The sequence below is a fragment of the Heptranchias perlo genome, chromosome 40 (genome assembly GCF_035084215.1).
Source record: "Heptranchias perlo isolate sHepPer1 chromosome 40, sHepPer1.hap1, whole genome shotgun sequence".
NCBI classification, from domain to species: Eukaryota; Metazoa; Chordata; class Chondrichthyes; order Hexanchiformes; family Hexanchidae; genus Heptranchias; species Heptranchias perlo.
Genome location: NC_090364.1, coordinates 12,300,364 through 12,323,238, shown reverse-complemented (window position 1 = coordinate 12,323,238; position 22,875 = coordinate 12,300,364). Strand labels below are relative to the sequence as shown.

The 22,875-nt window shown below is 49.9% G+C and overlaps 1 pseudogene; it reads right to left on the bottom strand.

Moving 5' to 3' along the window:
* Positions 1-22,699: 22,699 nt before the first annotated feature.
* On the bottom strand, positions 22,700-22,875 carry LOC137305796 (U2 spliceosomal RNA; annotated as a pseudogene).

The window sequence follows — 22,875 nt, the reverse complement described above, 5'->3', positions numbered from 1 at the left end:
GAAGGTCTTGATCAGTTTGTTGAGCTGGTGGGTGTGTTCTTTGGTCCGATCTGCGGGTAACTGTCTGTAGTGTTCCTGGTTGTCCAGTTGTCGGTATGCTTCTTTGCAATAGTCCGTTCTGTTCTGTATGACGATGGCTCCTCCTTTGTCCGCTGGTTTGATGACGATGTTGCGGTTGGTCTTGAGAGCATCGATGGCGTTGCGTTGTGCTCGGGTGACATTCTGGACTGTCTTGTGAGTGTGACTGATGAATCTGGCGTTGACGCATCTCCTGCCAGCTTGAGCATACATGTCAAGCTTAGGGCAGCGACCCTCCGGAGTGGTCCAATTTGACTCTTTGGTTGCTGTACCGCGGATCCCTCTGTCTGCTGTTCCGGATCGTTGATTGTCTCATTGGGTTCACTGCTGACATCTTGGGAATTGTGGAAGAATTCCCGGAGCCTTGTTCTCCTGATGAATTCCTCTGTGTCCGCCGCGAGACCGATGGGGTCCATTTTGGAGGTGGGGCAGAAATTGAGCCCTCGGCTGAGAATTTCGATTTCGTCTGGTTGAAGGGTGTGGTCGGACAAGTTGACGATGGACTTCCCTGTGGTTGCAACCGTGGTACCGGGGGAGGCTTGGTTGCTGCTGGTGGTGATGCCAAGTTTCTCAAGCTTCCTGCTCTTGGTTTCCATGTAGGCAGCGTAGTTCCGTTGCCTCGTCTGTTTGGCGGTGTCTCATAGCTAGTCTGCTGTGTCCTGAGCACAGGTTGAGATTATGGACTCTCTTGGTTTCGAGGTTGCGGCGTCTGCTGTAGAGCTGGTAACGAGATGGTTGCAGAGTGTGCGAGAGGTACGAAGGCAGAGTCTCTCAGCGTAGTCTGTGTTGTATGTCGACTTGAGTGGGTTCGTGATCTGTAGTCCTTTCGGGATCTTGTCTGCTTTCTTGCAGCTCTGTAGAAACTTGATGTCTGTGTCGATATGCGCGATCTTCTTGGAGATCCTCTCCACTTTGAGCCGGCAGTTTGTGGTGTCGATAGTGCCCATGATGTGGAGATGCCGGTGATGGACTGGGGTGGACAAATGTAAGGAGAGGCACAACACCCGGTTATAGTCCAACAGCTTTATTTGGAATCACAAGCTTTTGGAGCTTTGCTCCTTCGTCAGGTGAAGTGAAGAGATGCATATAGGCACAGCATATATAGTCAGAGAACAATGCCTGGTGATTACAGATAATCTTTCTCACTGCCCTTTATCACACCTCGGCAGAGGGATAATCACAGCAATGAAAGGAGTGAATGGTGTTCAAACAGGTTAGTCAGGAAAACAGTACATCCGAGAATACTGAGGTGGGGTCACAAGGGGTCAAATGTAGCAGATGCTGGGGTTTGTATTAAAAACAGATAACTTTTTTGCTGGAAATTGCAGCAGGTCCGGCCGCATCTGTGTATGGAGAACAAGTCAACTACGACTTGAGTCTGGATGACTCTACGTCAGGTGGGGTTACATGTAGCGTGACATGAACCCAAGATCCCGGTTGAGGCCGTCCTCATGGGTGCGGAACTTGGCCATCAATTTCTGCTCAACGATTTTGCGTTGTCGTGTGTCTCGAAGGCCGCCTTGGAGAACGCTTACCCGAAGATCGGAGGCTGAATGTCCTTGACTGCTGAAGTGTTCCCCAACTGGGAGGGAACCATCCATCACTTTTTGTTTCGTGCCTATGGTTTGGACCTCAAATAATGGCATTCCTTCCTGGTGTCCTATCATGGGGACTCCTATCACCATCCCTGCAGCAGTACTTCCACGGGGGCCCGTACATTCCTCGTTGAACCAGACCCTGCTGAGTTTCAGTAGTTCACAGTCACTGATAGCAGGAACATTCTGCTTTATCAGACCCCGGATTTGAGTATTGTTGATCCAAGTGGGTACTTCACGTTTTGCCAGCATTAAATTTTCTCTCCGCTGGTCCAGCATCCAATTGCCATATGTCATGCACAGTGTTTGTTGTTGGGTTCCGTTCGCCGCCTTTTTGGCTGTGTTAATAAGTTGATTAATAGTCCGTGCATGTCCTTCTAAGACCTTCACCTGTTGTGTTTGGATCCCTATACTTTCCTGTCCTGCCTGTGACTCTTGTCTTCGATTATTGTACAGTTCCTCCAATAACGTTTTGACTTGCTGGGTTAAGATTTTAACCTTGGAGTTCAAATTAGTTATATCTAGAGTATTTACAGTGGCCATTCCTGCTCCATTGACTGTCCCTGCATCATTCAGTAACCCTCTCTTCCTCCTTTCCCTAGCTGTCCTTGTTTCATTTCCCTGCTTCCCTCCTATCTCTCCCTTGAGCAACATTGAAGTCAAGTCCTGATACAATCTTTTGGTTCCCTCCGGGCACCAATCGGGTAATTGTACATCGATTGTATTCAGTACTGTAGGTATTAATTCATATTGTATATTATCATAAACGATTTTGGTCGTGTTTCTTAATATTACTCCTCCCTTGGGTCCCGGCCCATGTTCGGGGCACTCCCAAACGAACCGGGGTCGTAGGGATCGGGGTGGTGGTCTGAACAATGAGTGAGGTAGTTGGCTCGGGGGTAACAGGTGCCTGACACCTGAACCACTAGCTTTCCTTGGTGTTTACACGAGCACGTTGGTTTTAAGCTCTTCCGTGGATTACTGATTAGGTTTCTTACAGTTGAATTGCTGCTACATCCCACCATAATCTGTAAGGAGGTGCTTGTCTTGCTTATGTTGCAACACAGTTGTTTATCTATCTTAGTACAATTCATCTCATGCTCTGAACTAACAGGAGTTGCCCCCGATCAAACCCTGTGGGTGCCCCCTGTGTTCTGCGTAGCGATCCATACTATAGCCTTAACATCTTTTCCCGTACAAGCAATACACACAAAGTTCAGTTGCCGTCTCATAGCAGGTTTTTCCTTGGCTGCTACAACTGCACTCGTTGCCATTGGTAGGTGCATGGAAACCTGCATCGTTGTCTTGGGCACAGTTCTGACTGTTCCGTCCATCTGCGGTAATAGTTACATCTGAGTTCTCAGCGAGGATGATCCAGCCAAACACCAGACCACAGTGCCCCAGAAGGGCGGGTACTGGGATTTCCATGAGCAATAATCAGTTACCTAGAAAGATCAGGGTAGCAACTGCTCTTATTTACAGTTCTATCTTTTCTGATACCCGACGCAACCGTTTGGGTTGTCCTGGACTGGGCGGGGGCAGAGGACCACAGTCCTGTCTGTTCTCTGGTGCCCTCCCACATCATGGAATTGGTTAAATCGTTTCGGCCCTTTCCATCTTTGGGACGACACATTTTCCCTCTTTCAGCACCACACCTTGATGGAAAGTTAGACCTTTTCTATGGTGACTGTAGGGGTCAGGATAGGGTTTTCCCAACTGCATAGCCTTTAAGTCTAGACCTGTACCTTGACTTTCCTTTAGATCTATTACTGTTTTGGAGGATACCTTGACAGCCGAGAGAATTTCTGTTGGTATATTTGTACTCCCTGGTAGGGGGTCTCATGGGTAGCCATCAATGGCTCCTTGCTTTGCTGTCTCGTCATCCGTCTGGTTCCCTAGCGGAGTAGTTCTCACATGAGCTTTTAACCTTTTTGATTATATACTGCCCTTGGTTCGTCAAAGATAACCTTGAGGAGTGGGCCGGTTGTTAGTGGTTTTCCATCTGCCGAAGTAAAACCTCTGGCTTGCCAAATGGGCAAAAAGTCTGTCAAACTGTTGCAGGTGTAACTACTGTCCGAATGGATTTCCATCAGTGGAGGAAATGATTCGGGGTGCATTACTACGTAGGCAATGGCACTTAATTCGACTATTTGTGCTCCTTTGTGTCCTTCCAATTTTAGAGGGGTCCGTTCTAGAACTCTTTTCCCATCCTCAGTCATAGTTACCACCCCAAATCCAGTACATTGTTGTCCATTAACCACAGTTGATGAACCATCCACATAGACATGGGTTTTGATTTCCTGGTCACCATCCTGTATTTCCGGGTCGTCTGTTATGGTAGAAGGAACAAAAGTAAAAGTTTTCATGCAGCATACGCGCGCGTCATACGTCCCCATGGGTATTAACCAATCAACACAAGTTTCGCACATTCTTCAAATACATCGGTTTGCTGGGTCATAAGCCAAATTATATCTTCTCATGAAGTCAATACCAATTATTGCCGATTCCCCCCTGCATCTGTGGCACCGACATGCTTAAATTTGAAACTTCCTAATTGAATCTCCAATGGCTTAGTGATTGTAGCGGTCTGCCCATGACCGGTGAAGCCGCTTAGGAGAATGTCTTGATTAGTTAAGTCGTTGGGCGAGAGAGGGTGCTGGTTTCCCAGACACGTTCTGGATCCGCCTGTGTCCCATTAAAAATGTGGTATCGCGACCTCTTACGACACCTGAGACTATAAGCCGTCCATGATTGTCGCATCCTGCCTTGCTCACGACCTCCGAGGTTGGACTCCGTCATTGTTGGCCCCCGGGCTCGAGTGCCGGTTGCTCGTGGAAGGGTGCCATTCTCCCGGAGCATCCCACAGCGCCGGACCGGTTACTTTTTGCCAATGTTCCATCTTTCCACAGTTATAACAGGGTCCCCTTAGTGGTCCATATCCCCTATCTCCCTGGTTTGCTACCGGATACCTTGGAGATCCCTCAGTCCTCCATGTTGGCAGGTCATTTCTATCTGGGCCTGAGCGGAAAGTGCGGATATTATCTTTTGGTTGGGGAGAGGATTGATTTTGATCGTCCTGCCAAGCCCTGGTCACACGCCTTAAAATCCAGGCCTCGTTGAGTGTCGTCGGTAAGGGTCGAAGAGCTTACATGCCCTTTTACCGGAATCGGAGGCATGGGAAATGAGGGACTTAAACCAGTGGCACGAGGACCATCATCCAGATCGTCGCGGTTCAATGTTCCCATCAGGTTACAGAAAACCACCCACAAGCGTTCCGCATAAGCGCAGGGGTGTTCTTGGTCACCCTGTTTAAAGTTTGCTAGTTCCAGAACGGGATCCTTGCTGTTAACTCCTGCCGCCTCCTTAATGGCGATCCACATTTCAACTACGGTGCCCTGCCCTGTTCTCTGGGTTTGGGGCATGGTCCCAAACACAGTCACTAGTTTCCTCAGCTCTCCCTCATCCAGTCCCCGAGTCTCAGAGGCCTGGAGAACCGCGGCCTTCCATAATTCAAAATTAATCTTGCCATTGAACTTGGGTACGTTTTTGGCAATATCATTCAACTGGGAGAGAGTAAAAGGGGTGGAATAATTGATGGGTCCGTTGGGCACAGCGTCGACCGCTTGACCGTCTGTCCGTTCCTGTGTCCGAACAGTGACCATTGGGTTCATGGGTAGTGGGAGTGGCGGCTCCTCTGGGGCAGTAGGACCTTTATTATTTCTATAGGGTGGCGGGGGATCGTACCATGACTGGTCAGGGGGGCCGTCGTCCCCTTCTCCTGATCGGTCCCTCTCGTAGTTCTGGGCCGCCTTGGCCAGACTTGAGTAGTCGATACCCTCTCCGTTGGAGAAAGCGCATGTTATGCCTCTGTGTGAGGATAATTGTGACTTTAATACTTCTACTTCTTGACAGTGGGTATGATCCGTTTTATCGTATTTTTCCCACTGGTGAGACTGTGGTATGACCTTGAGGGCTGTTTTCAAATCCCGACATTTTCCCTCTAGGGCACAGCGGTCCCTTGTGGACTCGTCTAGTTGCTCCTGTATTCGGTGTAATTTTTGATTACTTGCTTCGACTGCAGTCGTACTAGAGGCCATGTGGAGAGTGTGCAATTTTTTATCACTACGTAATTCCTCATTTACCTTTTGCAAATTTTTAACCTGATTCCGCAGCTGGTCTAAATCAGACTGCCACTGGTTTTGCGTCTGACCCTGACTGTGTGTTAATGCTTGCTCACTTGTTAATTCGGAGTAACAGGTTGCCATCAGAAAATATTTAAATTCTTTTCATTTCGTTTTTCCCTTTTTATTATTGTGCTCAAAGAAGGTCTGACCTCCTTTGAAACTTGGACTGGCGATCGTCACCGGCCAGTCCTTTATATTTTCCTACCGTTAACTGGTTAAACTGTTCTTCCCAATCCTGAGAGGTCTTCCCTTTAGACGTGTCATGTTCCACCATAGTTACTGCTTTAAAACCTTATCCGACTCCAACGGATATTCCTTGTCCGACTCCAACACATACTGTCTGTCGCTTGTTCAGCCCCTTACTGTGGTATATTTTGTCCAAACCAAAGTTCTAAAGTCCCATCTTGGTCACCAATTGTTGCTCCGATTTCGCTAGATGTTCAAAAGATTGAACAAATAGGTTAGCAACCTTTCCTTTTAGGGTTCAAATGTAAGTTTGGGCTGAACAAACACACCAGCAACAGATTTCGCGTACAAAGATTTATCTTTAATAAATGCTTAACAAACACCGTTTGTAGTTTAAAGTACAATTCCAAAATATAAGACTCACAATTTATATTGATTTGGTCCGAGGTGATCAATCTCTGTCCAAACCTCTATGTAGAGTTTCTGTCCCCAGGTCCCTGCTGTCGAGTGTTGCTCCTCGGTTCTCGCTGCTATCTGGGGTTTTCCCTCCTGGTTTATACTATCCTATAATATGTCCCATCTCCTTGATTACACATTTGTTCCCTTTTCCTGTGCCCTGATGATTAGTTTATCCCATTCTACAACCTGTCCCATCTCCTTGATTAGTTTACATCTTACTTCATCCATTGACCCATTGTTTGTTAACTGGCATCTGTAGTGACCTCACCCGTGTCTGACAAGGTTACCTATGAGCCCTCTGTTTCAGAACATTACTGAACCTCTGCATTATTTATCCACTATCCCTTACACATGGTGACTCCTTCATTTTATTCAGTTTTACACTACTTCTTCCATTTCCACAGGGATGTTAGCTGACAATTGCAGTTTTCAGTTCTATTCGCAACGCCTCAGATAATGAAGCAGTCTGTGCCCGCATGCAGCAAGACCTGGACAACATCCAGGCTTGGGCTGATAAGTGGCAAGTAACATTTGCGTAAGGCAATGACCATCTCCAACAAGAGAGAGTCTAACCACCTCCCCATGACATTCAACGGCATTACCATCGCCGAATCCCCCACCATCAACATCCTGGGGGTCATCATTGACCAGAAACTTAACTGGACCAGCCACATAAATACTGTGGCTACAAGAGCAGGTCAGAGGCTGGGTATTCTGTGGCGAGTAACTGACCTCGTGACTCCCCAAAGCCTTTCCACCATCTACAAGGCACAAGTCAGGAGTGCGATGGAATACTCTCCACTTGCCTGGATGAGTGCAGCTCCAACAACACTCGAAGCTTGACACCATCCAAGACAAAGCAGCCCGCTTGATTGGCACTCCCTCCACCACCGGCGCACTGTGGCTGCAGTGTACACCATGCACAGGATGCACTGCAGCAACTCGCCAAGGCTTCTTCGACAGCACCTCCCAAACCCGTGACCTCTACCACATAGAAGGACTCCGGGAGTGCATGAAGGATCTGATGGGAGGGGCCCTTCTCACCACCAGCCAAGCTAGGTCTTGGTGCTTGTTTGAAAGCTCTGGCGATGAGGCGTTCTAGCGAATGACTTTGACAGTCTGCTCGGGGAACCAACCGACAGGATCCACCATCTCCTTTTCCCACAGGGTCTCGAGGACGTTACGTGCGGACCACTTGCTGATCGCCTTGTGGTCAAAGGTGTTTTTCTGCACAAACTTTTTCACCTGAGGACAGGTGGGGCGGAACGGTCCAACTGGACAGAGCGTTCCATGGCAGCGTGGCCAGGCCCATCCTTCTCAACACCGGGGACAGGTAGAACCTCAGCACGTAGTGACACTTTGGGCTCGATTTTAGCGTCGGGTTTCCTGTGCGTTATCGGCGGGGCGGGCTCCAAAATGTCAATTTCCACGTGCGGGAGCGGATCGCGCCGAGATCCCGGCCACTTCCGGGTGCCGCGCTGACGTGCGGGGCTGCGTGCGCAGGCCCCGCTGGTGGGAATCCCGCAGGCAATTAAAGCCAGCGGGGTTCCACTTGAGAGTACTTACCTTGCTTGTTGAGGTAATTAAATGAGCTGAATCAGCTGTCAAAACAGGAAGTGTGGGATTTTAGCTTCAAAGCAGTGTGTTTCACACACTGGGGGAAACAGGCTCCCTTCAACCGGTCGTGTTCCAGCCAGCAGCCTGTGGCAGCTGCCAAGGTGCACTCCACAGCGGGTGCGAGAGCCCTCACCCACGCAGGAGGCCACCGCGTCACGTAGGGCAACCCCTGCCCTCCACCACCCCCCGCCAAGCCAGAGGACAGACCGACGTGAAACCGCAGCCCCAGTGCGAGGAACCACCCACCTACCCTGCACAACCCCTCAGACCAACACCTGCCAGATGGGTGGTGCGTTGACATCCTCGGAGGACGAACAGCATGACCAGCCTCGCAGTCCATGCCGTCCGCCTCGGAGACGTGGAGCCCCCCAACACGGTGCTGTGGCACACCCACCTGCACAGCAGGAGGGAGGGCAACCACAGAGAGAGATGCATCGCAGGAGGCACTACCCTCCGCACAGGGTGTACAGACCGAGGCTCAGCTTCATGGCCCTCTCCGAGGAGCAGTGCATACGTCGGCTCAGAGTCAATCGCCAGGTAGTCGCCAACATCTGCAGCCTCCTTAACGACGAGCTGCTCCCTGATGGACCAAGCAGCATCTTCTTACCTGTTGCCGTCAAAGTCACCACTGCCCTCAACTTCTTCGCATCCGGATCCTTCCAGGGTGCCACCGGGGACATCACCGGGGTCTGTCAGTCCTCTGCACACAAGTGCATAAGGCAGGTCACCGATGGGTTGTTCCGCAGGGCCTCGCACTACATCAACTTCGCCATGGACGAGCGCAGCCAGATGGAGAGGGCGGTTGGATTCCATGCCATGGCTGGCTTCCCACGGGTACAGGGTGTAATCGACTGCACCCACATCGCAATACGGGCACCTCCGCATGAGCCAGGGCTGTTCATCAACAGGAAGGGGTATCACTCCATGAACGACCAGCTCATCTGTGACCACCGCCAGAGATTCCTACACGTGTGCGCCAGATACCCCGGCTGCTGCCACGATTCCTTCGTCCTCAGGGAGTCCACCGTCCCGCCCATCCTCCAGGCACCCAACGCCGGCAACGGCTGGCTCCTCGGCGACAAGGGGTATCCCCTACACACGTGGCTCATGACGCCTCTGAGGAACCCCATCACCGAGCCGGAGCGTCGGTACAATGACAGCCACACTGCTACCAGGTCTACAATTGAGCAGACCATAGGGCTGCTCAAGATGCGCTTCAGGTGCCTTGATCGTTCTGGGGGAGCGCTCCAATACACACCATTCAGAGTGGGACGAATCATAGTTGTCTGCTGTGCCCTGCACAACATGGCCCAACAGAGAGGGGTGCCGCTGGAGGAGGCCCCATCCACACCCGCCACCCACATTGGGGAGGGGGAGGAGCAGGAGCAGGAGCAGGAGGAGGAGGAGGACGCGGACGCGCCAGAGGATGGTGGACGACCCATGCGCCGAACCACGACTCACCGGGATGCTCGCCGGGCCAGGGAGGCACTCCTACGTCAACGGTTCTCCTAGATTCAGACAGTGCGAGGCGCTCGCATCTCCTCACCTGCACATGCGAGGGGCCATACCAGCCCCCTCCACTGAAGACTGTTGCCAGTACTCCTGCACCCACAGCAGTGTGCCCAATGGGCGGCAGCAGGTGTTCGTCGTCATGATGGGCCGCACGGAACGCACCTATTGCACAGGCCGCGGAAGAATGGACGAGAGGTGGCAGGAGTGGTGAGAATATATTGTTTAATATGTACAATGTGAGATAATATAAACAAAAAGTGTACAAATTAACAGACACCCTGGTGCATTCCCTTTGTGCTTATAACGCCTTTTGATTTCTTTTGCGGGAACCCCTACGTGGTGCTACCCCTGTGGCTCCAGCAGAGGTAGTGGCAGGTTGCTCCTGTTCTCGCCCTGACCGGGTAGATGCTTTTGGCGGATGGCCCCTGGGTTTCAGTGCCCGTGAGGGCACCTCCACGGACTGCTCCTCCTGCACCGGGGCAGGGGCAGACTCGGCCACCTGGAGAGGAGGCACCATTGCGGGTACTGGTTGAGAGGGGGGCAACGGGTGGGACGTGGGGGCGCCTTGAGAAGCGTCCCCGCTTCCATGTCCCCGGTCACCATCATCCCTCTCGTGGCCTCGGCCCACATCACCCCTTCCACCCTGCTGGACGGCAGTTTGGATTGCATGTCTGGGGCCTTGCAAGGCCACCCCTAGTGTATCCGTCAGCCTGTTTATGGCGGCGGAATGTTGCTCACCCTGAATCCGTACAGACGTTGTCAGGGCCTGCACGGACTCGATCTGGAGCTGTGCGTGACGCTCGAGGGAGGCTAGCCTGTCCTCCACCGCAGACAGTCCCGCACCTACCCGCGACACTGTGTCGCCGGTACCCTCCTGTGCCTGCGCCACCAATGCCCGCATGCAGGAGTTGGACTCCTCCATCGCCTGCGCAATTGTGGACAATGCGCGTGGCACCTCTCCCAGTACCTCAGCAATTAGCTGGTGTCCCTCGACGACTCTCCTTTTCACTGGTGGCCCCCTGGGTTCAGCATCTGGGTCCGGCTGAGGAGATGAGTGCTCCCACCGACGCGGACCCTCCGCGGCTGCCCCTGCCACCAGGGTCTGCTCATGCTCACTCGTGCGCGGTGACTCACTAAGTGCTACCCCAACTAGTTGGCGAGGGGGACCCACCGAGGTGCGTGTCTCTGCGCTGGTGGATGGTTGGCTCAGATGTGACGATGCACCCTCAGAGGCCACCATGTCCTCTGAGGAATCGCCCTCCTCAATCGCAGCGCTCGCAGACGGCCCTGCAAGAGAACAGAGGGCACTATGAGGCATGTGCACCAACGTTACGGTGCGCCTGATGGCAGGTGATGATACGGTCACTCGCGATCATGGGTGTTGAGTGTCAGCTTTCCCTTACCGGCCATTTCTGCAGCGACAGACTCGCCATCTGCGACCGACAGGCAATGTGGCGTGTGGGCAAGGTCGAGCGCCTCCACCTCTGCGTCGGTGAGCTCTACCACGTGCGGCGGGCCACCTCCGGTGCGGGCCCTTTCCCGATTGTTCTTGCTCCTCTTCTCCTGTCAAGGCAAAACACAGATGCGTGAGTGGGTGCGTATTGCATTGTGAGACGCATCGAGCATCGGTGTGGGTGGGTTGAGTGTGGCGCAGATGGATGGGAGGATGCGTGTGCCACATGCCCGTCCCATTGCATGGGGATTGGGTGTGTGGTAGTGTTCAGGTGGGGACAGGGACGGTGGGTACTTGCGGGCACGGCGAGGATGGTGAGTGAGTGGCTGTGAGGATTGCTGTGGTGGCTCTGCAGGAGGGGTTGTGATCTGTTTGGCGTGATGGTGGGGACGGGCTGTGGGAGGGTGCGTTGGTGTACTCACCTTGCCGGACCTAGTGAGGTCATTGAAGCACTTGTGGCACTGCTCCCATGTCCTTGGGGTGTTGGCCCTGCTGCTGACCGCCGCCGCCACCTCTGCCCATTCCTTCCTGGTGGCGGCGGCAGGGCACTTGCGTCCATCCGCAGGGAAGAGCGTGTCCCTCCTCCTCCTCACGCCCTCCAGCATCAGCTGCAGCGCAAGGTCGGAAAAACGTGGCGCAGCCTTTCCCCTCGGGTGAGCCATCATCACCAGCCTAATAATTGCAGCAGGAGGGGCTTTGGGAGACTGCCCCTTTAAGTGGAGCTCCTACATCGAGTCGACGGCACTGCGCATGCGCAGCCCGCCGGCACGCAGCTGGGGAGCGGAGAACCCGGAAGCAGGGCTTAAGCAGTTCAATTATCCCGCGATCGCGCGGGGGACGCACGCAATTAGCCGTCCGCGTTTTCCACGCTCCCGGAGGACCACCCGCTGGGAACCCGCAGGCCTGCTAAAATCGAGCCCTTTGTGTTTGCGTACCGAGGGTCTATGCACAGCTTGATGCAGCCGCGTACAAAGGTGGCCATCAGGATGAGGGCCACGTTGGGCACGTCTTTCCCCCCCTTTCTCTGGAGATTTGTACATCATGTCCCTGCGGACACGGTCCATGTTTGATCTCCAGATAAAGTGGAAGATGGCTCGGGTGACTGTCGCGGTGCAGGAGTGAGGTATGGGCCAGAATTGCGTCACGTACAGCAACACCGAGAGCACCTCGCACCTGATGACCAGGTTCTTGCCCGCGATCGAGAGGGATTGCCGATCCCAACTAATCTGTAACTTCTGCATGATCCTTATAAATACCACTGGTGGCAGGGCGGGGGGTGGGTCTCTCATGCTCTTTAAGTTTTGTTCAGCTGTGCTTTGGATGGAATGTGGAGTTCCAAAATAGAAGCATTCCTTTAAATCAGTGTCGTACACTGATTTGCGTCACAATCTCCCGACTCTGCATGCTGCTGACAGTCGTGCAAACCCCTTCACCAATATGGTGTTCCGCGCAATTCCTGTCGGAAGTGTTCGCACGCAGCTCGGACCCCATTTTTGAGGCTTAGTTGGCCGCGTATAGCACCTAAGAAAAAAAAAACGGGCACTTGCTGAACGGCTCAATTACACCCTCCCCCCTTCCCACCCCCCCGATGTGGACACGGTCCATCTCAGATCTCCAGATAAAGTGAAGGATGATTCAGGTAACTGTCACAGTGCAGGAGCTGCGTTGGCCATTGCGAGATTCCACTGATTGAGCTGGTTTGGGAAGGCTTTTCAAATTGTGCTCATTTTCTTAGGTGCAAAGGCACTAGTCGGCACATTAAGTTTTATCATGTCAAAATATTTAATATTCTAAGAAACGGACAACTGTATAACAATGAAACTATTAAATGGTACAGTATAGATTTTTTAAAAGTCATTTTAAATCAGGTTACCCACAGGTGGCATCCTTATTAAAAATGCTTATTTTTGATGGAAAACCCATTTTCAGCTGTATTAATAAAACTGCACCAGTTTACCACTCTTAAATACATCAAGGAATAGCTTTTAACAGTAAACTATTAAAACAAATGAGTTACTGTACCCGGTGCAATCAGAAAGTCTAGGCCAGTAGCTCCAAAATACAGCACAGCTCAGCCAGCATCTCCTGAGCAACCGCTGCCAGTGAGTGATTATAATCACAAAAAGAATAGAGGTGGGAATGTCTGCAGCTTACTCTACAGTTAGTCAAGCAGTTATCTTAGTGTTTACACCATTGTTTGGCCATGATGTGGAGATGCTGGTGATGGACTGGGGTGGACAAATGTAAGGAGTCGCACGACACCAGGTTATAGTCCAACAGCTTTATTTGGAATCACAAGCTTTCGGAGCTTTGCTCCTTCGTCAGGTGAAGTGAAGAGATGCATATAGGCACAGCATATATAGTCAGAGAACAATGCCTGGTGATTACAGATAATCTTTCTAACTGCCCTTTATCACACCTCGGCAGAGAGATAATCACAGCAATGAAAGGAGTGAATGGTGTCCAAACAGGTCAACCATTGTTTGGGCAATTGCTAGAGATGAGATCTCTTTTAAAACTTTTCCCTTAAAGATTATTTTCGTTAAAAATTTTAGAAATTTTTCAACCCCAACCCACAGTTGTTCACAACCTAAACTTGGTAACAAAACTCCATCCATGCACAGCACAGTGACTGCCAGCCTGTGCTCATTTCCTCTTTCCTTTCTTTGTAGTTTGAAATAACGATAAAATCAGTCCGTGTGCAGCTGCCAAGGTAAGTGGGGAGGGAGGGCAGAAGGAAACCTCCATGGAGAGGTGTGACGTGATGCTCTCGGAAGGGAACAGGCTTATCCTAGCTGCTAGAAAAGTGAAAACTACCCATACTGTTTTTAAAAAAAAAGTCTGTCACAAAACTTTTGACTTGAACTACAAAATAGCGAGCTTACCTGAGCGTGTCTCACAGCCTTTGCCCTCTGACCCTTTATCTCTCCCAGCTGGTATTTTTTTTTTGCCTTTTCAGTGTTACGTCCTGGTTTCTTGTGCTTCCAGACTCCTGGCAATACGCTTGGCCGGCCTCGACTTGAGTGCTCTGTGACAGATCAGCGCTCTGTATTCTTTCTACCATCAGTCGTGGTTTTTAAAGCAGAAACATTTAACTCGTTCAAACAAACGAACATACGAATTAAGAGCAGGAGTAGGCCATTCGGCCCCTCGAGCCTGCTCTGCCATTTGATAAGATCATGGCTGATCTCAACCCTACTTTCCCGTCTACCTGCTATAACCTTTGACTCCCTTGTTAATTTCAATCATCTCTTGCCTGCGTCAAATCCAGGTAGAACCTAAAATGGTGCTGTTTCATCCACTCCCAGCACTGTGTGTCTTGTCTTTTCCTCAGTTTGGTTGTGAGTGGGTATTGTTGTCTCCAGCCCTCCTGCTGACACAGACAGGTCTCGGGTACAGAGATGGGCCAACACCATGACCCCTCCCCCGACTCCAGCCCATTAAACAAAAGCAGACATCAGGCCCATCAACCGAGCAGAAATAAAAGATCAGCTTCTGACCACATGTCTGCTCCACCACCAAATCCGCCTACTTCCGCCTCCATAACATCGCCCGTGTCCGCCTCTGCCTCAGTTAATCTGCTGCTGAAACCTTCATCCATGCCTTTGTTACCTCTTAGACTACTCCAATGCTCTCCAGGACTTTCACTTCCCGTAAGCTGGAGCTCATCCAAAACTCTGCTGCCTGTTTCCTAACTCGCAATGAGTCCCGTTCACTCGTCACACCTGTGGCCTACATTCGCTCCCGTTCCGGCAAGGCCTCGATTTTAAAATTCTCATCCTTGTTTTCGAATCCCCTCCATGGCCTCACCGCACCCTTCTGCCCACCCCCCCCTCCCCCCACCTCTGTAACCTCCTCCGGCACTACATCCCTTCAAGATCTCTGGGCTCCTCCAATTCTGGCCTCTTGTGCATCACCGATTTTAATCGCTCAACAATTGGTGGCCGTGCCTTCAGCTGCCCAGGCCCTAAGCTCTGGAATTCCCTCCCTAAATCTCTCCTCCTTTTAAGACTATCCTTAAAACCTATCTCTTTGATCAAGCTTTTGGTCACCTATCCTAATATCTCCTTATGTGGCTCGGTGTCAAATTTTGTTTGATAATCGCTCCTGTGAAGCACCTTGGGTCATTTTACTACATTAAAGGTGATATATAAATAGTTGTTGCTGTATCGGGTCTTGTGCGGCCTAACCTGCGACCCTTAAAGTGACTGCAGGAGGCTGCACAAGAAATGATAATGTGTAGCAGTTCCTTCACCGACATGCTGCCCGTTTTGGGCACAATTCCAAATTCTCACCCAAAATCTTCAAAATACAACGGCCTAAATTTCCGATTGTAATGTCGACATTAACCTATTAAAACAAATCAGTTACTGCTTCTGGTGTGATGATGAAGCTCAGGCCTTCTCCAAAATACAGTCCCTTCAACACAGCACAGCTCAGCCAGCATCTCCTGAGCAACCACTGCCAGTGAATGATTGTAATCACACAGACAATAGAGGTGGGAATGTCTGCAGCTTACTCTACAGTTGATGGTAGTCATGATGTGGAGATGCCGGTGATGGACTGGGGTTGACAATTGTAAACAATTTTACAACACCAAGTTATAGTCCAGCAATTTTATTTTAAATTCACAAGCTTTCGGAGGCTTCCTCCTTCCTCAGGTAAATGTTTTCACTTTCTCTGAAGGAGGAAGCCTCCGAAAGCTTGTGAATTTAAAATAAAATTGCTGGACTGTAACTTGGTGTTGTAAAATTGTTTTCAATACTCTACAGTTAGTCAAGCAGTTATCTTAAAGTGTTTACACCATTGTTCGGGCAATTGCTAGAGATGAGATTTCTTTTAAAACTTTTTCCCCTCCTTCTTAAAGATTATTTTCTTCAAAATTTCATGAATTTTTCAACCCCAACCCACAGTTGTTCACAACCTAAACTTGGTAACAAAACTCCGTCCATGCACAGCACAGTGACTGCCAGCCTGTGCTCATTTCCCCTCTCCTTTTTATCGTCATTTCAAACTACAATCAGTCCGTGCGCAGCTGCCAAGGTAAGTGGCGAGGGAGGGCAGAAGGAAACTTCCATGGAGAGGTGTGACGTGATGCTCTGGGAAGGGAACAGGCTTATCCTAGCCGCTAGAAAAGTGAAAACTACCCATACTGCTAAAAAAAAAGTCTGTCACAAAACTTTTGACTTGAACTACAAAATAGTGAGCTTACCTGAGCGTGTCTCACAGCCTTTGCCCTCTGACCCTTTATCTCAATCGGCTGGTATCCTCTTTTTTTTGCCTTTTCAGTGTTACGTCCCGCTTTCTTGTGCTTACTGTAGCTTCCAGAGTCTTCCTGGCAATACGCTTGGCCGGCCTCTACTTGTGAGTGCTCTGTGACAGATCATTCTTTCTGCCATCAGTCGTGGTTTCTGAAGCAGAAACGTTTAACTCGTTCAATCATCTCTTGCCTGCGTCAAATCCAGGTAGAACCTAAAATGCTGCTGTTTCATCCACTCCCAGCACTGCGTGTCTTGTCTTTCCCTCAGTTTGGGTGTGAGTGGGTATTGTTGTCTCCGGCCCCCCTGCTGAGACAGACAGGTTTCAGGTACAGAGATGGGCCAACACCATGACCCCTCCCCCCGACTCCAGCCCATCAAACAAAAACAGACATCAGGCCCATCAACTGGTCAGAGAACTAAATCTGGCATCACAATGGGCCACAAAAAAATCTTAAGATGGGCAGACAGATCAGAGCAGGAGGAAGTTTACAAATTATAATTTCTTGGCTTTTGCTTAAGATCAAGTGTAACATTCTTAATAAATTACCATGTGATGTCCCCTATCTGGGGGCCTAATATTAAATTTTGCAACACAGAGATGAACTAAGGATTTGCTCCACATTGCAGTGGCTGCAGGAAAGTTTCACTCTCCCCCCGCCCTCCTTCAGGGGAAACCTCGAAGTAACAGATTATTGAAATCTTAGACCGCGATGCCTTTGAGTAACTCACAATTATGGAGGGAGTCACTCACACCCTCTCCTCTCTCTCCAGCTCCTTCTTTGCTAGTGATCGTTAGTTAAGCATTTTTTTAAATTTCAAAATATACTTTATTTCATAAAATTTAAGGATACACACAGTTCAATGTAAAAATTACAATTCCAAGCAATACAGTTCAAAACAATACAATACAGATCATATACAATATGATCCCAATATTACAATTCAAAACACAGCACATATCTTGTAATATATGCTGTACAATACGAGGTGGGGCAGCCTTACACGGTGGTCTTTCCCCATAGAGCTTTTGCGTAGGGCGTACCTCGCTTCAGTGTGTCCCACAGCACATACTTCCAGGTGGGCATGGGGCACTGATGGGCATGGGGGCACCGGTGGGAGTTGGTGGCGGGTGTAAGTCATGGGGGGGTTGTTAGGATCGGGGGCCATCGCAGGGGTCCGTGATCTTTGTGGGGGGGGGGAATCGGGGGTCATGGGGGGGGGGGTCAGCGATCGATTTTGGGGGGGATCGTGGGGGTCTGCGATCATTGGATCAGAGGTCATCGCGGGGGTCTGCGATCGATTGGTGGGGTCAGCGATCGTTGTGGGGAGGAGTCGGAGATTTGGGGAGTGTCCGCGATCGTTGGGAGATTGTTGCAAGTAGGCTTGTTGGGTCTGGGGGAAGTACTCCTGCTTCTCCGGGCCCACAAGCTGTGCCAGAAAGGCACTTACCTGCAGTTTCGGGCCTCCTCTCACGTGGCGTGAAGGGGGGGAAGGCTCGGGAATCCCGGCCCTCATGGGTTGAAATTGCAAAATCTTCAAAAATGGAGGCCCGCAGACTTCTTGAAAGGTTTTAGAGACCAACCCACCTCCTGGCAGCGGGTTGGTCACCCGCCCCTCGTTCCATCCAGGTGAAAACAGGAAATGGGCAGGTCTGAAATGGTTGCAATTTTCAATGCCCCTCCCCGCCCCCAATTCACCCGTTTTTCAATGTTAAAATTGTGCCCTTGGCATTTGCGTACTGGAGCTCTACACACATCCAGAGGCAGCCACATACAAAGATGGCCATCAGGATCAGGACGGCATTGCGGATACCCTTCCCTCCCCATGTCTGGGGCCCTGTACATGGTGTACCTACGGGATTAATTAAGCAGTGATGCTCCACAGTGTTGCTCATGGATATGGAAGTGAAGGCCTTTCTTCTCCCTTCCCTACAATTGTGTCCCCTCATTCACTTTAACAGCAACTGGTGTTAACGTTTATTAAATACATCCACTTTTTTTAACATGCACCATTTTAAAAAAATATTATTTTTATGTTTATATATTCACTTGCCCAATTTATTATAATTTACTTCATATTCTTTTCTGACTTGGCCATTCGTCACTTCCCTTCAGCGTCACTGGTTCACTAAAATATTTAGATAAGGGTCCTACACTTGTTGGGCACCTTTCGGAGATTGGGCTGCCCCATTGCCTGACTCGCCACATAATAAACTAGCTCAGCAGTTTGTGGCACTAGGAGGGTGCACGGGGAGGAGGGTGCACGGGACAGGACAGCCAGAGTAAGGACAGTGCAACTTATAGCCAGTGCTTTCAATAAAGTCACTTCACACCTGCCTGCTCTCTCCCTACACCCTCACAAAGTCCCTCACTGTCAAAGACTTGCCAAGTTTCTTCGTCAGAGAAGTCCACATTTCCCCTGCCATCATCCAAGGGCTTCTACTAGTCTTGAAGGACAGCTCCACACATCACCTTATCTTAACCGCACAGAAGGTCGAATGGGCTGAATGGGCCACTCCTATGTCCCTAAGCCCCACATAAAGTGAAAGCACATGCAGAAATGAATTCAGAATTCTATGTGCAGAAGCCAGGTTTCCTTTACAAAACAACACATTCTCTTTAAAAAGTGCCAAAAATTCCAATCACCCTGTTCGCAACTACTTCTCAACACCATGTCCACCCTTTCCACCGGGTAAGTTACTACTTCGTATTCTAATTTACCACTCCTACGACCTTCTGTGCGGTTAAGATAAGGTGATGTGTGGAGCTGTCCTTCAAGACTAGTAGAAGCCCTTGTGCCAGGCAATGGGAGTGGCCAGAACGGTGTTAAGGAAAAAAAAAGTGCTTGAGTGTTTGCAGAGCTTGTCCTTGGCAAATGTAATTCCCCCGACACTTTTTCTCTCAGCATCTGGGTATGATGGGCAAGGAGCTGAATGGAGCTTTATGATTGGTAGAACATGGATATTGGCAACTGTGACTTGACTTACCATGGCTGCTTTTGTAAAGTCATTGAACTTCTTCAGCCTCTGTGTGGCTGTTCCTGGGGTGGTGCAGGTTGCTGACTGACTGACTGCCACCTCCCTCCAGACAGCTTGTACCATCTTATCTGGCTTTCTGGCCCTGACTTTAGCCAACAATGCCTCCAGAGATGCATCAGACAATTTGGGGGCCCTTGCACCTGCTGAGACTATGTGCAGCCTGCTAGCGAGCTTGCACGCAATGTCGCAGAACATGGAGGAATGCAGCTCCAACTTAGGTCCATGCCCGCGTGAAACTTCGACACATCAGTCAGCTCCATGAACGCAACAGTGGCGCCCACCATGATGGAGCCTCTGCTGGCAGCTGTCATGGAAGCTCAGACGGCTGCCATTTTGGCTTTGGGGACCTCCAGAGCATCCCATCACTCCTGCGCTCTGTTCCCAGTGCACAGCTGGAGGGATGCTGAGGAGAGTGGCCTTGGTTCCATGAGAGGTACCTGCTGTCCTCTCTCTCACCCCACTCAAAGGACTCGTGCGAAGTAGCACAAGTGGCACCTGCAGTTGCAGGGACATCTTCTGACCTTCCAGGAGCAGGTAATGAGCCAGTTATGTCCTCAGAGAGCCACCAGCCAGCCACCTCATTTAAGAAGCAACACTTAGAATCATAGAAGTTTACAACATGGAAACAGGCCCTTCGGCCCAACATGTCCATGTCGCCCAGTTTATACCACTAAGCTAGTCCCAATTGCCTGCAATTGGCCCATATCCCTCTATAGATTCATAGAAGTTTGGATAATGATTAACGGACTCTCACCACATGAAAGTAGATAAATCGCCAGGCCTGGATGAAATGTATCCCGGCTACTAAAAGAAACAAGGGAAGTAATAGCGGAGGCTCTGACCATCATTTTCCAATCCTCCCTGGCTACAGGCGTGGTGCCGGAGGATTGGAGGACTGCTAACATTGTATCATTGTTTAAAAAGGGAGAATTATAGGCCAGTCAGTCTAACCTCGGTGGTGGGCAAATTATTGGAATCGATTCTGAGGGACAGCATAAAGCATCATTTAGAAAGGCGCGGATTAATCAAGGACAGTCAGCATGGACTTGTTAAGGGAAGGTCGTGTTTTGACTAACTTGATTGAATTTTTTGAGCAGGTAACAAGGAGGGTCGATGAGGGTAACGCGTTTGATGTAGTCTACATGGATTTTAGCAAGGCTTTTGACAAGGTCCCACATGGCAGACTGGTCAAAAAAGTACAAGCCCATGGGATCCAAGGGAAAGTGGCAAGTTGAATCCAAAATTCGCTCAGTGGCAGGAAGCAAAGGGTGATGGTCGACGGGTGTTTTTGCGACTGGAAGGCTGTTTCCAATGGGGTTCCACAAGTCTCAGTACCAGGCCCCTTGCTTTTTGTGGTATATATTAATGATCTGGACTTGAATGTGGGGGGCTTGATCAAGAAGTTTGCAGATGATACAAAAATTGGCTGTGTGGTTGATAGTGAGGAGGAAAGCTGTAGACTGCAGGAAGATATCAATGGACTGGTCAGGTGGGCAGAAAAGTGGCAAATGGAATTCAATCCAGAGAAGTGTGAGGTAATGCATTTGGGGAGGGCAAACAAGGCAAGAGAATACACAATAAATGGGAGGATACTGAGAGGTGTAGAGGAACAAAGGGACCTTGGAGTGCATGTCCACAGATCCCTGAAGGTAGCAGGACAGGTAGATAAGGTGGTTAAAAAGGCATACGGGATACTTTCCTTTATTAGCTAAGGCATAGAATATGCTAGAACTGTATAAAACATTAGTTAGGCTACAGCTTGAGTACTGCACACAGTTCTGGTCACCACATTACAGGAAAGATGTGATTGCACTAGAGAGGGTACAGAGGAGATTTACGAGGATGTTGCCAGGACTGGAGAATTTTAGCTATGAGGAAAGATTGGATAGGCTGGGGTTGTTTTCTTTGGAACAAAGGATGCTGAGGGGAGATTTAATTGAGATATATAAAATTATGACCGGACTGGAGTGGATAGGGAGGACCTATTTCCCTTAGCAGAGGGGTCGGTGACCAGGGGGCATAGATTTAAAGTAATTGGTAGAAGGATTAGACGGGGAACTGAGGAGAATTTTTTTCACCGAGTGCTGGGCGTCTGGAACTCACCGCCTGAAAGGGTGGTAGAGGCAGAAACCCTCAACTCATTTAAAAAGTGCTTGGATGTACACTGGAAGTGCCGTAACCTACAGGGCTACGGACCAAGTATTGGAAAGTGGGATAAAGCTGGATAGCTCGTTTTCGGCTGGCACGGGCACGATGGGCCGAATGGCCTCCTTCCGTGCTGTAATTTTCTATGATCAAAGGGAAGCACCAGAGCAAGAATCACTAGCCCACACGTGAAGCACATATCTTGCCATGAATAAATTGGTCACGTTTGGTCTATAATTCGGTGTTGGGAGTTCCTTCATGGTGATGGAGAGTTGGCGCGGGGACTGACTCCATGCGTCCCTTCAAGAAGGCGCTGGATGCATTTTTGGAAAACTGCATTATCACGTCCGAAGGAATGAAAATTTTGGGTGATAACCGTGCGCTTATGGCCTTCTGACGTTTGCCTTTGAGCAGTCGGAGAGGAAGTTTTGACAGATGTTTCCTGGATTGGCTGGAGGTGAGTCCAGTAAGAAGGGGGGCGAGCGCATATTTGCCTGATGGCCTTTCCTCATCCTGAGTACACAGCAACATTACGGCTAGTGACTGCCTGTTACAAACACGCGGTCTACTTTCTCACTAACCCCCTCAGAATTACCATCTTCAATCTGTGAGATGACGTCTCTGCCCACCAGGCTGTCAGGGAATTAAGGACCTGCCCATTTCCTCAAAGGACACAGACATATCTGTCCACCACCTTCACTACCCCTGAGATGAGGGCTAGCCAGCTGCAAAAAACGAATGGGGTCTCGAAGATGAGGAGCAATGAAAGCAATCACACAAGATGTGTCGCAGCATCAGCATCGGTGTCGCCAATGTCCAACAGCTCCACAAAATCACGAGCAGCACAAATTCAGACTCCAGTGATTGCCCCTGTGAAATGCAGAGGCAGGAGTGGACACCTGTCGTTGGGAGAAATTCTGGCAGAAGAAGATTCTTGTCCACTCAACCCAGTATTACAGTGCTGTGAGTTAGGACTTTGTACGCAGCTTGCTATCAAGTGACCCGAGACTGACATCTTGTGGACCAACGTCGAACTGCAACAGGGAAAAGGAAGAAAGGGAGTGGTACTCAGCGAGCCAGGAGAAAAAAAAATACTACTGGGAAAGCATCAGCATTCTTAGTAATAATGCATACTCCAAGAATCTGTTTTTCATTTTTAATATCTCCCCAAAGGGAGCTGCACTGATCCTGGAAGCATGCAATACCAGGTCGATGCGTGGAGTGGACGGAGCAAGCCCCTGTTCCATCTCCCCGTTCCAAAAATCAATTTATTATTTGGTCTCCAGATAGGGGATGCATCAGATATTAAACTGATAAGATACTACACTTTTTTAAATTTCAAAAATAT